Consider the following 14,550-nt stretch of genomic DNA (forward strand, 5'->3'; position numbering starts at 1 on the left):
TAGAGTTTGACTGTTTTGCTATTGCAGGGGATTTTAATATTCACATAGATAATGCGGAAATCAAAACTACAAAAGAAATTATAACTATTTTAAACACTTTTGACCTGAGTCAGCATGTGCGCGGACCCACACACAATCGTGGACACACTCTAGATTTACTCATCAGTAGAGGTCTAAACATTGCATCCATTGTTATTAAGGATGTAGCACTATCTGATCACTTCTGTATTTTCTTTGATATATTGATCTCAGTCACCACTGAATCTAGATCTGTCTCTATCAGTAAGAGATGCATTAACGAGAACACAAGTGCGCTATTTATGAAGGCAATGTCATTAACACCAAGCATTTCTGCAGACCCTGTTGATCTTCTCCTGGAGTCATTTAACTCAAAAATTAAGAATGTTATTGATGATATTGCCCCGATAAAGGTCAGCAAGAAGACGGGGAAACAGAAATCAATTTGGAGAAAATCAACAGCAGTTCAGAGCATGAAAAGACAATGCAGAAAAGCTGAGCGAAATTCACTATAGCGTCTATAAAGACAGCCTTCATGCTTTCAATGTGGAACTAGCCACAGCTAGACAGACTTTCTTTTCTAACCTTATAAACAACAGTAACTTAAACAACACTCGCACTCTTTTTGCGACTGTTGAGAGACTGACAAACCCCCCAAGTCAGATTCCCAGTGAAATGCTCTCCGACAGCAAATGCAATGAGTTTGCTTCCTTCTTTTCTGAGAAGATCAATAATATCAGAAAGGAGATTGGCACATCCTCAAGTTATGCAGAGGTCACACAGATTCGACCGCAATTTCAAAAAGAAGTGACTATGTGTGTTTTTTTTAAAAATTGATAACAAAATTGGAAGAAATAGTACAGCACCTTAAATCTTCAACCTGCTATCTTGACACACTTCCCACATCCTTTTTCAAAAATGTGCTTTACTGTTTAGAAGCTGATCTCTTAGAAGTGGTGAACGCCTCACTTCTTTCTGGGACTTTTTCAAACTCCCTCAAAACTGCAGTTGTTAAGCCCTTTCTGAAAAAGCGCAATCTTGATAACACCATGTTGAGCAACTATAGACCCATATCAAATCTTCCTTTCATAGGTAAGATTATTGAAAAGGTAGTTTTTAATCAGCTGAACAACTACTTAAAGTCAAATGGATATCTGGACAATTTTCAATCGGGTTTCCGAGCACATCACAGCAGAGACAGCACTCATTAATATAATAAATGATATTCGCCTCAATTCTGATTCTGGCAAAATAGCAGTGCTGGTACTCTTAGTGCTGCGTTTGACACTGTCGATCATAACATACTCTTAGAGAGACTGGAAAACTGGGTCGGGCTTTCTGGGATGGCACTCAAATGGTTCAGATCATACTTAGAAGTAGGGATGCACCGATACCGATACTGGTATTGGGTATCGGGTCGATACTGAGCTCATGTACTCATACTAGTATTCGTTAAAATGCCCCGATACTAAACGCCGATACCACGCATGTGATCAGTGCCATATTCAGACAAAGAAACACCAACAACAGAAAAACAGACAGCAGAATGTAGATATTAGAGATTAAGGATGTCTAAAAATCTACATGCAATGAATATAATGTTAAACATTCAGTATTAATGCCTGTTATAGCTGATGTGAGCAAACTGATAAGCAAAACACGCTGAGTGTTTCCAGCGCGCGGCGGCGCAGATGTGCGAGCTTGTCGAGTGAATATCCCTTTCTCACAGATATCACTGGAAAGTTTGTACTTCGGTCGGAAATGTCAAAAACGAGTATGTAAAACAATGCACAAGTTACTTAACAGTAGGGAGAGAGAGATAGAGAGAGCGCGCGCGCACTTCTGTGGTGTGATCTTTATTGATGTTCGCTCAGCACGCATCATTTGAATTAAAACTAAATCGTAAATATATGACAACATATAGGGGCATTCATTCACTTTAAACATCATTTATTTTTAACCTTAAGCATTGAACACGAGTGAAACACAAGTGAAACTATCAGCCTGTGTGAAATGCGCTATAGGCTGTTCTGTACTTGTCCCTTTCATCTGCTCCGGTACACATAAGTGCACGCGCTGTGCGTGTTTTCCTTGATTCATGCGTGTTTCTGCAATTATATGGCTTTGAAATCTAAATGTTTCAGATGAGAAAAAAAAAAATTCTATATCTGAAAATGATTGATTTATAACGAGTGGTTCCCTGCATAATTACAGCAAAAAGCGTGGTTACAGCACTGAGCCGCTGCAATGGAGCAGCTCTAATGCTATTTAAGATGATGTATCATAGAGCAAATAAATAAATAAAAAATTAACAGTGAAAGTAACAAAAAATTGTAAATTACATTTTAATGGGCATAATTAAGTCTGAAAAATAACCGAAGGATATACAGTCAAACCAAAAATTATTCAGAGACCAGATATAATTTTTTATTTTTTATTTTTTTTTTACTAGTGGGTGCAGGACACTATAGTTAATTTAAGTAATTGAGGATAGCAAAATAAAGTAAACTGTGACAAATTATACCCAAAAATTCAGTGGACTACCAGTAAAATTGATACAAAAGTGAGACCAAAAATTATTCAGACCGAGTAATGGAAAAAATTGAAATTCAGGCTTTCATGAACCTGGTTGACAGCATGCCCAGGAAACTACAGGCTGCCATTAAGGCTAAGGGTGGCCCAACAAAGTATTGATAGTTGTGTAAATATTGTCATACCAACAGCTGTCTGAATAATTTTGATTGATTGATAGAAAGGTATTATCAAGCTAAATTTGTTCTGACACAGTTTAACTTGGAGTTCTTGTAATATTTTATTAGCATTTTCTAAACTATAGCAAATAAAATGTGAGAAATGTTGAAGGTGTCTGAATAAATTTTGGTTTGACAGTATCTATTTGATAAATGAAGTTAATCAACTAACATTTTACATACTCATTTGTTTTCTTTACCCAATATTTAAAAAATGTAAAAATTCTCAGCTTCCAGAAGAGATCAGATGTGCTAAAACATTAGCCACATTTAAATCAAGACTCAAAACTCATCTGTTTAACTGCATTTGAATGAGCACTGTGCTATATGTCCAAACTGACTGCAATGAATTTTATGTATAATCATTTTCTTTAAATTCATTTGAAATCAATTTCTATATCATTTTAAATTTCCTTGTTTTTATTATTTTTATTTCCATGTTTTTATTGATTTTTAATGTCTATTTCACTTTCTTTTATGTAAAGCACTTTGAATTACCACGGTGTATGAAATGTGCTATATAAATAAACTTGCCTTGCCTTGCCTTACAGTCCTTATACTGTTATATGTCTGGTTTTCTGTTTCCCCTGTGACCTAGTTTTCCCCATTCTGTTTAATTAGTCATTCAGTTCACCTGTTGTTTTAATTATCTCATTAGTCTCCTTTGTTTGGTTCATGCTTTATAAGTCCTCAATTCTCCCTTAGGCCCCGTCCACACGAAGACGCGTTTCGCTGTATACGCATACATTTTTTACCGTATAGGCGTTTCGTCCACACGAATCCGGCGTTTTCGAAGAGTGAAACCGATAATTTTTTAAACCGGGTCCCAGGGTGGATAAATTTGAAAACGCCGTTTTCACGTTTTCGTGTGGATGGCGAATCCGTATATTTTCTGAAACGATGACGTCATCAGCCCACGTCTCGCCCCTAATCAGACACCGCTACGTCACATAATAGCGACAACAACAACAACAATGTCAGACTACGTGCATGTGTTCGTGCTGCAGAACCCACTGAGCTCATTAACTTTATTAAAGCAAAACTTTCTGCTTTGTGTGTTAGTTTGTATTCAGCGCACAAGGTTTACGCACATGGTCCAAGTCTTCTTCACTGTTTTTTTGTGTATCTCTATGGCAGAATTACAGCGCCACATATTGGTCTGGCATGTGTACTACATCGTTTTCAGTCGGTTTCAGTGATTCCGTGTGTACGCAGATATTTCCTGAGACGACTCGTGTTTACGGAATTTGAGGCAAAAAAAAAGATCGGATAGGGAGAAATCTGGCTTCGTGTGGACGTAGCCTTAGTCTTTGTCTGTTCTTGTCTATGTAAATTGTTATTATTGCCTGCCTGTTGGATTTACTTATTAAAATACCTTTTGTTTGATCTTCTTCGTCTTCCTGAAGTTGTGCCTCATCAGCCCGTGACAGAAGAACGGACCAATACAGGTTTTTTTTGCGGCATTTTGTTCCCTTTTTTTCCACTCCCTGTCATCATGGATAATCCCAATGTTGCCCTGCTATGCCTGGAGCAGAGGGACCGCTCCCTAGAGACTCACACCAGGGATTTTTTTGGAATTGGCGTACTATCCAGACCTCTCGCTTTGTGTGTTCTACATCTCTAGCCTCAGCGAGTGGTCTAAGGCATGCCTCCCCGGGAGCGGTCCTCGGAACAACTTTTCCGCATATGTGGAGTGGTTGCTGGAGAATAATGGACTATACTTTTCTGTCTGTCCCGCTGATGAGGCCATCTCCAGCCCCACTCCCAAACCAGTGGCCAGCCGTCATCCAGCTGCACGGAAATTTCGCCGGAGCCCACTCCAGACGGAGAGCCAGAGCCTGCCGTGACGCATGAGCCAGATCCGAGACCCACGACTGAGCCAATCGTCACCCCGGAGCTTGAGCCTCAGGAGTGGTCTGACCAAGTGCGTGAGCCGGCAACATCGTCCGTCCCCGAGGGAGTTTTAGTGGAGATCGAGGGCTTGGTGGGAAGCCCCGTCCACACTCCTGCCACTGAGGGTGAGCTGCAACTAGCCACTGGAAAATATACTGAGGAACTTAAGGACATCTTCTAAAGGGATCTTATAGACTGGTTTGGGGAGGTATTACCCAGTCCTGAATCTCCTGTGTCTCTGCTGGTTCCGTCCAGCCCTGAATCTCCTGTGTCTCCTCTGGTTCCGTCCAGCCCAGAATCTCCTGCGTCTCCGCTGGTTCCATCCAGCTCAAGTCTTCCTGTGTTCCCTCCCAGCCTCCCTCTCCCGCCTCCTCTTAAACCAGTCAGTTCCTCAGCCCAAGTCCCGCTGGTGCCTGTCAGCCCCTCAGCTCACCCTCAGTCTGCGCCAGCTGGGCGCTGTGATCCATAGCCTCGGGACTTCCAGCCTCCAGCTCTGCCAAGGTGTGAGGATCCCCTGTCTCCACCTCCAGCCCCCGAGCCCTGGACTCCATCTCGGTCCTCTGAACCATCGGCTCCACCTTGGCTCATAGCTACCTCGTCTCCTCCGTGGCCCATCCTCCCACCAGCTCCACCGGGCTCCCTCGTCCCTCCGGCTCCGCCTTGGTCAGTCGTCGACTCCACTCCTCTGGCTACGCCTCGTGACTCCGCCCTTCCGGCTCTGTCAGGCTCCTCCTTCCCTTCAGCTCCACCTTCGTCCTCCATCACTCCGGCTCCGCAGCGGCATTCCGGATCCCCGCCTCCGCCTTAGTCGCCTGAGCCGCTGGCTCCGCCTAGGCCCTCCGGACCCTCAATGTCACCCTGGCTCTCCGTGTGTTCGGCTCCATCCTGGGCTCCACTTCCATCGGCTCCATCTCCGTCAGTCATCCCCAGGGTGTCGTCAAGGTCTTCTCCACCCTGGCTCCTCCCTCCCTCGACTCCGCCCTGGGGCCTCATCCTGGCTGGTCTCTGGATTTTCGTCTGGCTCCTCCTGCTCCTGACTTCCCCTTGGCTCCTCCCACCCTCCACTCCCCCATGGACTTATTTTTTGGACTTATTTTTATTTCAGCCCCCCTATTGCTCCACGTCCTCCAGAGCCCCCACCCTCCCTCCTCAGTTTGAATATTACGGCGCAAGGTTGCGCCTTTCCAGGAGGGGGCGAACTGTTATATGTCTGGTTTTCTGTTTCCCCTGTGACCTAGTTTCCCCATTGTTTAATCAGTCATTCAGTTCACCTGTTTTAATTATCTCATTAGTCTCCTTTGTTTGGTTCATGCTTTAAGTCCTCAGTTCTCCCTTAGTCTTCGTCCGTTCTCGTCTATGTAAGTTGTTGTTATTGCCTGCCTGTTGGATTTACTTATTAAAATACCTTTTGTTTGATCTTCTTCGTCTTCCTGAAGTTGTGCCTCATCAGCCAATGACATATACATTAAATGCACATGTATTATTGCGTTGACCATTCTCTGTAGATCCCACCACAATTGGTCAATTATGTACAATGCCTGCATGCTACTGAGCAAACTACTTTTCAGACATTACCTTCAAGCATGAAAACAATAGTTAATCAAAGTCAAAACCCAGACATTTTAGGCAATTTAGAAATAAGAGGAAGAGTGGTCACCCTAGCTTTAAGACTGGCCTGTGCGTGTATATACCGTATAGATGTTATAGACATAGCTAGACCATAGTCTAGACTTAAAATGCAACATTCTACAATGTAATTATGCTAAAGTTCAAATAAGTGTTTTAAAACTAAAATCAGAAGTAAAATGAAAATGTACATATACACACACACTTTATTTTTACTTTTAAAAAAACCTATGAAGTTTTGCTTTAAGTTCTCTTACATTTGTTACTGAAAACATTTTAATTTTTACAAATTATTTACTGCTCACTTGTTGCCTTTAAATGTTACTCCTATCATGTCTGTTAGGTTTAAGTTGACTGAAACCTTTGAAACTACTACACCGAATAATTAATTCTACAGTTGTCATCTAAAATTCTAATTAGATGTGCAGATCACTCAGGCACATAAACTGCATGACCCCAAAACTTCATAGTATTTCCAAGTCAATGAGAATTAGAGAAGCTGACAGAGCATCTGGATGAGGGAAAACAAGGTGGGGTTCGCATCTGTCTCCACCCAGTAGTCTCAAGCCAGCTGTCACCATACCATGAAAGATGATAGAGACACCTGGGCCTGTTACCCCACTGCGTGCACAAGGCTTATATACCTCCGAGGTTAAACAGAGTGTGTGAGTGGATTGCTAAGTTGAGAACAACTGCATAGATGTGTGAGGAGAACACGGATGCATACATTGTGGGTGTCTGACTCTTCCAGCCTCGAAAAGACACATGCACTCACTCATTCTACTCCCCACTGCAATCAGTGATCCCATTTAACAAGGTTTATTGGGCTGCATAAACAAGTGAAGGTCTCGCTCATTGAAAAAAATACTAGCCTAACATCTGGCTGGCTCTTTCCCAAAAGCCAGTGGACAACCCATTCACTTTGATATACCAATTTGCATCTTTTCAGGCCCTTTTTAAGTTCCTTGAACCGAGTGAAATGCTGTCAAACTGCTCACTTCCAAACTGAATATTCAACTTGCATCAGAGAAAATCAGAGCCATAGCAAACAACTAATAGGTTTCAATACAAAAAACCACAGGGGGGGGGGGGTTACCTAGAAAACAGAGAAAACAATTTGATGGCAATTATTTCACACAGAATATGTGAATAAAAATGAAAGATGCTGCGCAGCAGGATGGAAAGAACACAGGGTCTCGAAACTTTTAGATTGACGGTGTCTTCAAAACTCGTCACTCTTGAGAAAGATGCCAAGGGCCTGTGCCAGTACCCACACTTGTAGTCTTGGCCACTTGAGACTTTTTATCACTTATTTAGAAGCATCAATTACCAAATAGTGGCTGTTACATAGGGACTACTTAAGGGGAGACACTGCAGGCAAAAACACAGTTTTTCATGCACCTGTCAAATTTGAGATTTTGGGCTTTTTGGTTTTTCATAAAGTATTTTTTCAGACTAGTGGAAAGAAAACATCCAAAAGACACTGTTAAGTGTTTCTTTTATAGCACTTTATCTATTTGTGTCAATAGATTTCAATTACAATACATATTTTTAAAGGCCGTTTTCTCAAAATTAGTTTTGTCTCCTACATTGAGCCATATATCTCCACTTCAGTAGCCACTTCACCTTCTTCACCTCCACCTTCTCCACTCCACTTCATCTTTATTCCTGTCTATATCCTGAAGGATTTTACAGAGGGATTTGTTCATATATAATTTGCTTGATTATATACAACATTTTATTTCCCCCAAAATTGTGAAAATGTATTGTCTGTTCTAAGTATTTTCTGAATTATGGAGTGGCAAAATGAGATACCCAAAATTCCCTCTGTAAAAACTTTTGACTCGAATATGTCAGTAAAATGAAATAAGAACTTTGAAACCAACTTCATCCAGTGTTTAGATTTTTTGTTCTAGAAATGTATGCAAATTAGCGCATATTTAATTAAATAATGCCTCATTTGCATATTTAAACCTAACATTTTAGAAAGCTTGTAATACAAAAAAATGTTTGCAATTATCAATGTAATCAATCAACTAGGTAAGTAAGGTGATAACTATTAATTTTTTTATCCTATTCACCTGCAGTGTCTCGCCTTAACATACTTTTAAAAGTTTTATTTTAAATTGCAAAGTATTAAAAATCAAAATATGTAAAACTTTATTGCATTTTCACATCTCTATAAGGGTGTGCTTACACTTGTAGTTTGATTTTCTTGCTTTTTTTGGTAATAAAAAAAAAAGTACAATAAATGGTTCACTTGTTGTTGTCATTTTTTTAACACCAAACCATAGAGATATAAAACAAAAAGCATAAAGATATGTTCACAACTTGACTGGACAGCTGTTATGATGTGTATTTTGGGAACTTACCGAACATCCAAAGCTGCTGTGTGCTGGGTTAAATATGCTTGTTGTGTGTAGATCTGCTGTAGGTAGACGGCTGTACCAACGCCTGTATTGACTGTAATGGGCAACAATAGCTCTTATGATGATAAGAACCAGGTATGCAGGTAAGCATTTTGTCTTTTTTAGGGTCACATCTTTGTGACATCACAACCTGTTTTTGGTTTGTTCTGATATCTTTGGTCCGGGTTGCATTCATATATCAGTCGAACCTCATTAGAGCTTGTTTGGATGTGGACAGAGACCCCTGGAAAAGAAGGGTCTCGGTACACTTGTTTGTTGCGCACCAAGGTTCAGAAGGCAGCATTCACACTTATTCAAATAAACCACACAAATAGTGCAGTTACACCACAGTTCATTTTAATCAAACCAAACCTACGTAGTGCAAACGCCTTAAGTGTGTCCCATCAGGCAATCAAAAGGTCGCAAGACGCAGTGTGACACCGCACACCCAAGGTTTCAGATGCATTTTTTAAGTTGAACTTATTTTACTTTGAGTGGTGAGATGCTGTGAAAGACGCGATAAAAGACTGTGTGTTTACATAGAGAACAAAACAGCTCAGTGGGATGCGTTCTGTGTGAACTAGTTGTTAATTATCAATTTGTTTTCAGTCAAAACAGTCACATGGAACAGGTTTTTGGACTTAAGTACTAATGAAGATAAACAGACCAAGACTACGGCATCATATGTTTGTCACACAAACTAAATCAAGTCTTTAACAGCCTGTATCATGGTGAGTTAGACACAGTAATTTGTTATTCTAGATACAAATTCATCTGTCTTATGAGACGGCCGTCTTATCCAAGGCTGTTAGCGAAATCTCAAGAGCAAGATGACAAGCTCTGGGCTCCAAATATGCCAATGAACATGGGCCAAAAAAATTATTAACTTTCACAATGCCAAGAGCAGATTTTCTCCTATAAACACTGGATTACCCTTACTCAACAGTGTTTACCCCTTCCTCAACAGGGGGAAGTCGTGGCCTAATGGTTAGAGAGTCGGACTCGTAATCCAAAGGTTGTGGGTTCGAGTCTCGGGCCGGCAGGGATTGTAGGTGGGGGGAGTGAATGTCCAGCGCTCTCTCCACCCTCAATACCACGACTGAGGTGCCCTTGAGCAGCCGTTTTCTCAGCGCATTTTCCAGCGGGCCAGACCCCTCTATCACTCCCGTCCACATAGTCCTGCTCCTCTCTCACAGGCTTCTGAAGCCACCAAGGAATGTGACACTGACACACATGATTCACTGTATGGGTTAATGTCAGCTGCCAACACACATAGCACACCACAATGAATCAGAGCTATATTTCATCCCACTCAGCTATGAAGGGCTTGAAGGTATCTCCATTCTCACTGGGCTGCGTATGAATATATATGAGACCCCTCATGGCTCCTCTTGTCAAGTTTGTCACAGATATATTTCTCAAGGTGTGATAAAGTGGAGGAATGCACATCATGTCTGGGAGTTATCCCGCAGCCCCACTCTTCAGACTATATGAGTCTGCGTGATAAAATGCTCAGGTTTTCAGGAACCAGCTATTGATTTGGCTATGTATTTCTTCCTGTCGGATGCTAAAATGATCACATGTTTCTATTAAATACATAAAATACATCTTCTCAGTTAAGGAGAGTAATAACAATATAAATAATATGTTAATATAAACTAAAGTGTTGCGTAACAAGGGGTAAACCATGTAAAAATGACACAAAGGTTAATTAATTTATTTATTTTGTTAAAGTTTCATAGATTTTTTTTATCATTTACATGAAAATAGTTATCAGCTTATTGCAGGAATTTATCTGTGCATCTCAATAGAATTGCTTCTACTCCCAATTCTTCATGTTGGGAATCATTTTGTTTTAAAATACAAGTGAGTTGAAATCTTCACTTCAGATAAAAACCCACAGGCAAAAGCAGAGGAGAGAAAATTGTCCTCCCTCAGGAGGTGAGAAGGAGCTTCTGGGATTTTATAACGGGCCAAGGGGGATTTTACCCAGGTGTTCACCAAGGGGCAAAGCTGGCTCCCAGCTGCCAGCTGTCACTACCAAGTGGGGAACCAAGAGAGAGCCAGTGACCTAAAAACTCCCTCCTTGAGCACAAAATCTCCTCGTGTCTCCTCTCCCTTTTTGTGCATCCGTATCGGAACATGTAAATATAAGATGTGCAACAAGGACACTGCGCTTGTCCCGCATCACGTCAGAGATGTCCACATCATGTGCGATCATTTCCACGCATTTGTGTTTGCGTTTGCATTGGTACTCTCATCGACATGCGAGTAAATTAGAGCTTTGTGAGGCAGTTGAGTGGGAGGCAGCCTCTGTACACAATGGCTGATGATTTTACTCTGTTCCCTCCTCCGCTGAAGTGCCAGAGCATCCTTCCTCCCCAAAGTGCACCTCTCCAAACATGCAATGATAGCGCTGATTTTAATTACCTCTCATGACTGCCGAGGTTGTGGCTGCCTGACGCACAGCAGGGAGGATCTTTTAGATTTATCTCTGGAAACACCTGCATGCTTTTGCTCTCTCTCCCTCCTAGACAGATGTGTTCGGTCATCTCCTCTAAGCAATACTTAATGTCTCTGAAGTCTGAATAGGAAATGGTAATACAAATCGAGTTCTACTAAAACTAACACTGCAAAGGTATTTATATACATATAACGATAATTACAGTCATCTGCCAGTGTGTTATATAAGACATAACAAGTCTACCCCCTTTTTGTCTTCCCTTTTTGTGTAAACACCTGCTCAAACAAATTAGTTGGCATGATAAGGTTCTTCTTGGAACGTTATGCCATATGGGTGCCCTTCACAAGAGCCTCTGGGGGATGCGTTCGGGACCCTTCACCTCATCAAACCCTGCTGCTGTCTTCAAAGCAAGAGACGCACAAATGGAAACACTCAACTTTAAGGAAATCTTGCAAATGCGTGATGACGTGGATTAGCTGAAGTGTTACATAACAAGCAGTAAACCAACGTAGGTTGACACAATGGCAAAAATATTTATTTTATTAAATTATCATGCTGTAGGAATTTTTGATGTTTTTGAAATGTCTCATCAAGGTTGTATTTGAACAAAAATACAGTGAAAACAATAATACTGTCAGATATTAATAAAATATCAGTTTCTATTTTACTATATTCTTTTCAGCATCATTACTACAGTCTTCAGTGTCACATGATCCTTCAGAAATCACTCTGATATGCTGATTTGCTGTTCAACAAACATTAATTATTATTATCAGTGCTGGATTTTGAATTTTTTTTTGGAAACCTTGAATTTTTTCAATATTCTTTGAGGAACAGAAAGTTAAACAGAACAGCATTTCTTTGAAATAAATATTTTGAAATATATTTACATATTATACATGTATTTTATTCATGAAATAAATGTCTTTGCTGACACTTTTGATCACTTTAATGCATCCTTGCTGAATAAAAATATTAATTTATTTTGAAAAAAAAATCTTACTGACCCCAAACTTTTGAAGTGTAGCGTATCAACATCTCATTTATTTTGTGTCAACATTTATCCTAAAATTCCGTAAATAAAGCTAAAAACAAATACCAATTATTGGAATAAAGTAAAAGTAAAGAACCATTCAATTATTTTGGGTAACAGCACAGATCATTTGATTTTGGAAGAATCTGATTAGAAATGTTACTTTTGATTTCTAACTTTAGTTTTATTGAGGTCTTTTTCTCAGGAGAAGTGAAAAAACGGCTTTCCATTTAATCTCATTGCTGCCTGTACACAGAAACAACTGATATATTACAGTAAAACTTTCTTTTCTACAGGGAACTCCACTCACCCCATTAAAAGATATGTAGTGAAAGTAAATGAAATGTAAAAAAAAAAGGAAAAAAAACATGTCATTCTTTGAAGTGGAATGATTTAAATTTCCCCTCCCAGGGCTTCCTAAGTCAAAAACCAAACAATCAAATTCATGTATGTGTTAAAGCTCAGAGCACATCCACGCACTATGTCCCCTGAAGGCCAGTGTTTGAGCAAAATTAACTGAATTGTCTGGGCAAAGCAGTCTGAGGTGAAACCAGAGGATTGAAAGGCTGTTCGGGGCTGCTGGGGAGCAGATAATAAATGGCAGACAAGTAGGTGACCATCAGTCACTCCTTCCTTCTGAGAAAATTAGAGTTTGATGTGATAGCAGAGAGCCAAATGTTCCTATGCTCAGGGGTAACAGAAGAGAGCGCATCACTGCAGAAATCTCACGCGTTTATCTGGGTAAGTATGAGTGAGCAGCCTGAGTGAACCCAGAGAGTGGGTGAAGTATTTTTTATTTATTTTTTGGTTCAGGTAGATCATATATTCATGAGTTATACCATAGGTCAAGACTGCCCCAAGCAGATAATATCGACCTTTGGAGAAAGAGGGAGGTAGAGAGAAAATATGACTGGTTTTATTCAGCCTTTACCAAAAGAAATGAATGATACCAAGTTGAAGTGTTAATGAAAGTATTGGGATAAATGCTGAAGACATTCAAATGTGGCCAGAGCTGTTTGGCTGCGATAGTTTAGCAAAGTATTGTGCTCATGCTCTTGTAGCCAGTATTTAGCTGCATTAGTAGCCTATACACCTATTTGGAAGCATCCAACAGAAACTCGCCAATAATGGTACTACACCTTTAAATGTGTTCTCCAAATGCATAAATGGATTTACACACATATAAACACTAGTTGCATAAGCTCTAATTCGGACTGATTTACCCAAGGGTTCTTTATAAGTCGAACACATTTGTAATTTATCAGATCACAGCACACAAGAGGGAATAAAACTATTCTCATTTATGTTCTATATTTTACTTATGCCTCAAGAACACAATAAGCCTAAGCCTGAGTAAATCTCCATACTGCAGAGACATGCAGAAGAATAATAGTGCACAGATGCTTTCTGAAAATAAACATTTGCTGGCGCTGGTCGACTTAGCTTTCTTATCACGACTGTGATTCAGTCCCACATATGAACAGAGATTGTTGAGCTAAAATTACTGTAATGTTCTCAAAACAATATTAGAGTTAGGGACTCATTGTTTCTAGTGCAACAGTTTTGTATTTTGATAAAGAAAAAATGAAGATGAATTCTCTTTGTCTGTAAATGGCCTAAAAAAATGAAGTCTATTCCTATGTATTTTGCTAACAGTGTAGCCTATGATTGACAAAGAACTATAATAAAACCATAAGCGTTATAATAGAAACAGCTTTCATTTGTTGGTTTCTGATTGAACGTATTAAGATGACAGACACGTCAGCAGTCTGTCTGCATCTGCTAGTATAATGCTACAAGCAAAAAAAAATAAAAATAAAAATAAAAATAATAATAATAATGCTACAAACAGCAAAAAAAAAAGGAGAATTTGTAAATATAGACCGCCATCTGGTGGTCATAAATCATAAGTCCTTAAAACAGTAAAGTGAAGTAATGTAAACTGAAGAAGGTTAGGTTATTATTGTAGAAATATAATATATAATTAAAGGATAAAAATAATAATATAATTAAAGCAATTTATTTCAAATTAATTAATGAAATAATTACATTTACATTTAGTTATTTAGCAGATGCTTTTATCCAAAGCGACTTGACAAAGAAAGCAATCAAAATCATCAAAAGAGCAATGATATGTAAGTGCTATAACAAGTCTCAGCTTAACGCAGTACACAGCAAGGTTTTTTATTATTATTATATAATAAATAAAAAGAAAACAGATAGAATAGAAAAAGAATAGAGCAAGCTAGTGTTAGAGGCCTTTTTTGTTTTTGTTAATTGTATAATAAATAAAAGAAACAGATAGAATACTAAAATATATATATAGAAAAGCAAGTATTAGGTAGGGTTTTTTTTAAG

The sequence above is a fragment of the Barbus barbus genome (genome assembly GCF_936440315.1).
Source record: "Barbus barbus genome assembly, chromosome: 3".
In the NCBI taxonomy this organism is placed as follows: Eukaryota; Metazoa; Chordata; class Actinopteri; order Cypriniformes; family Cyprinidae; genus Barbus; species Barbus barbus.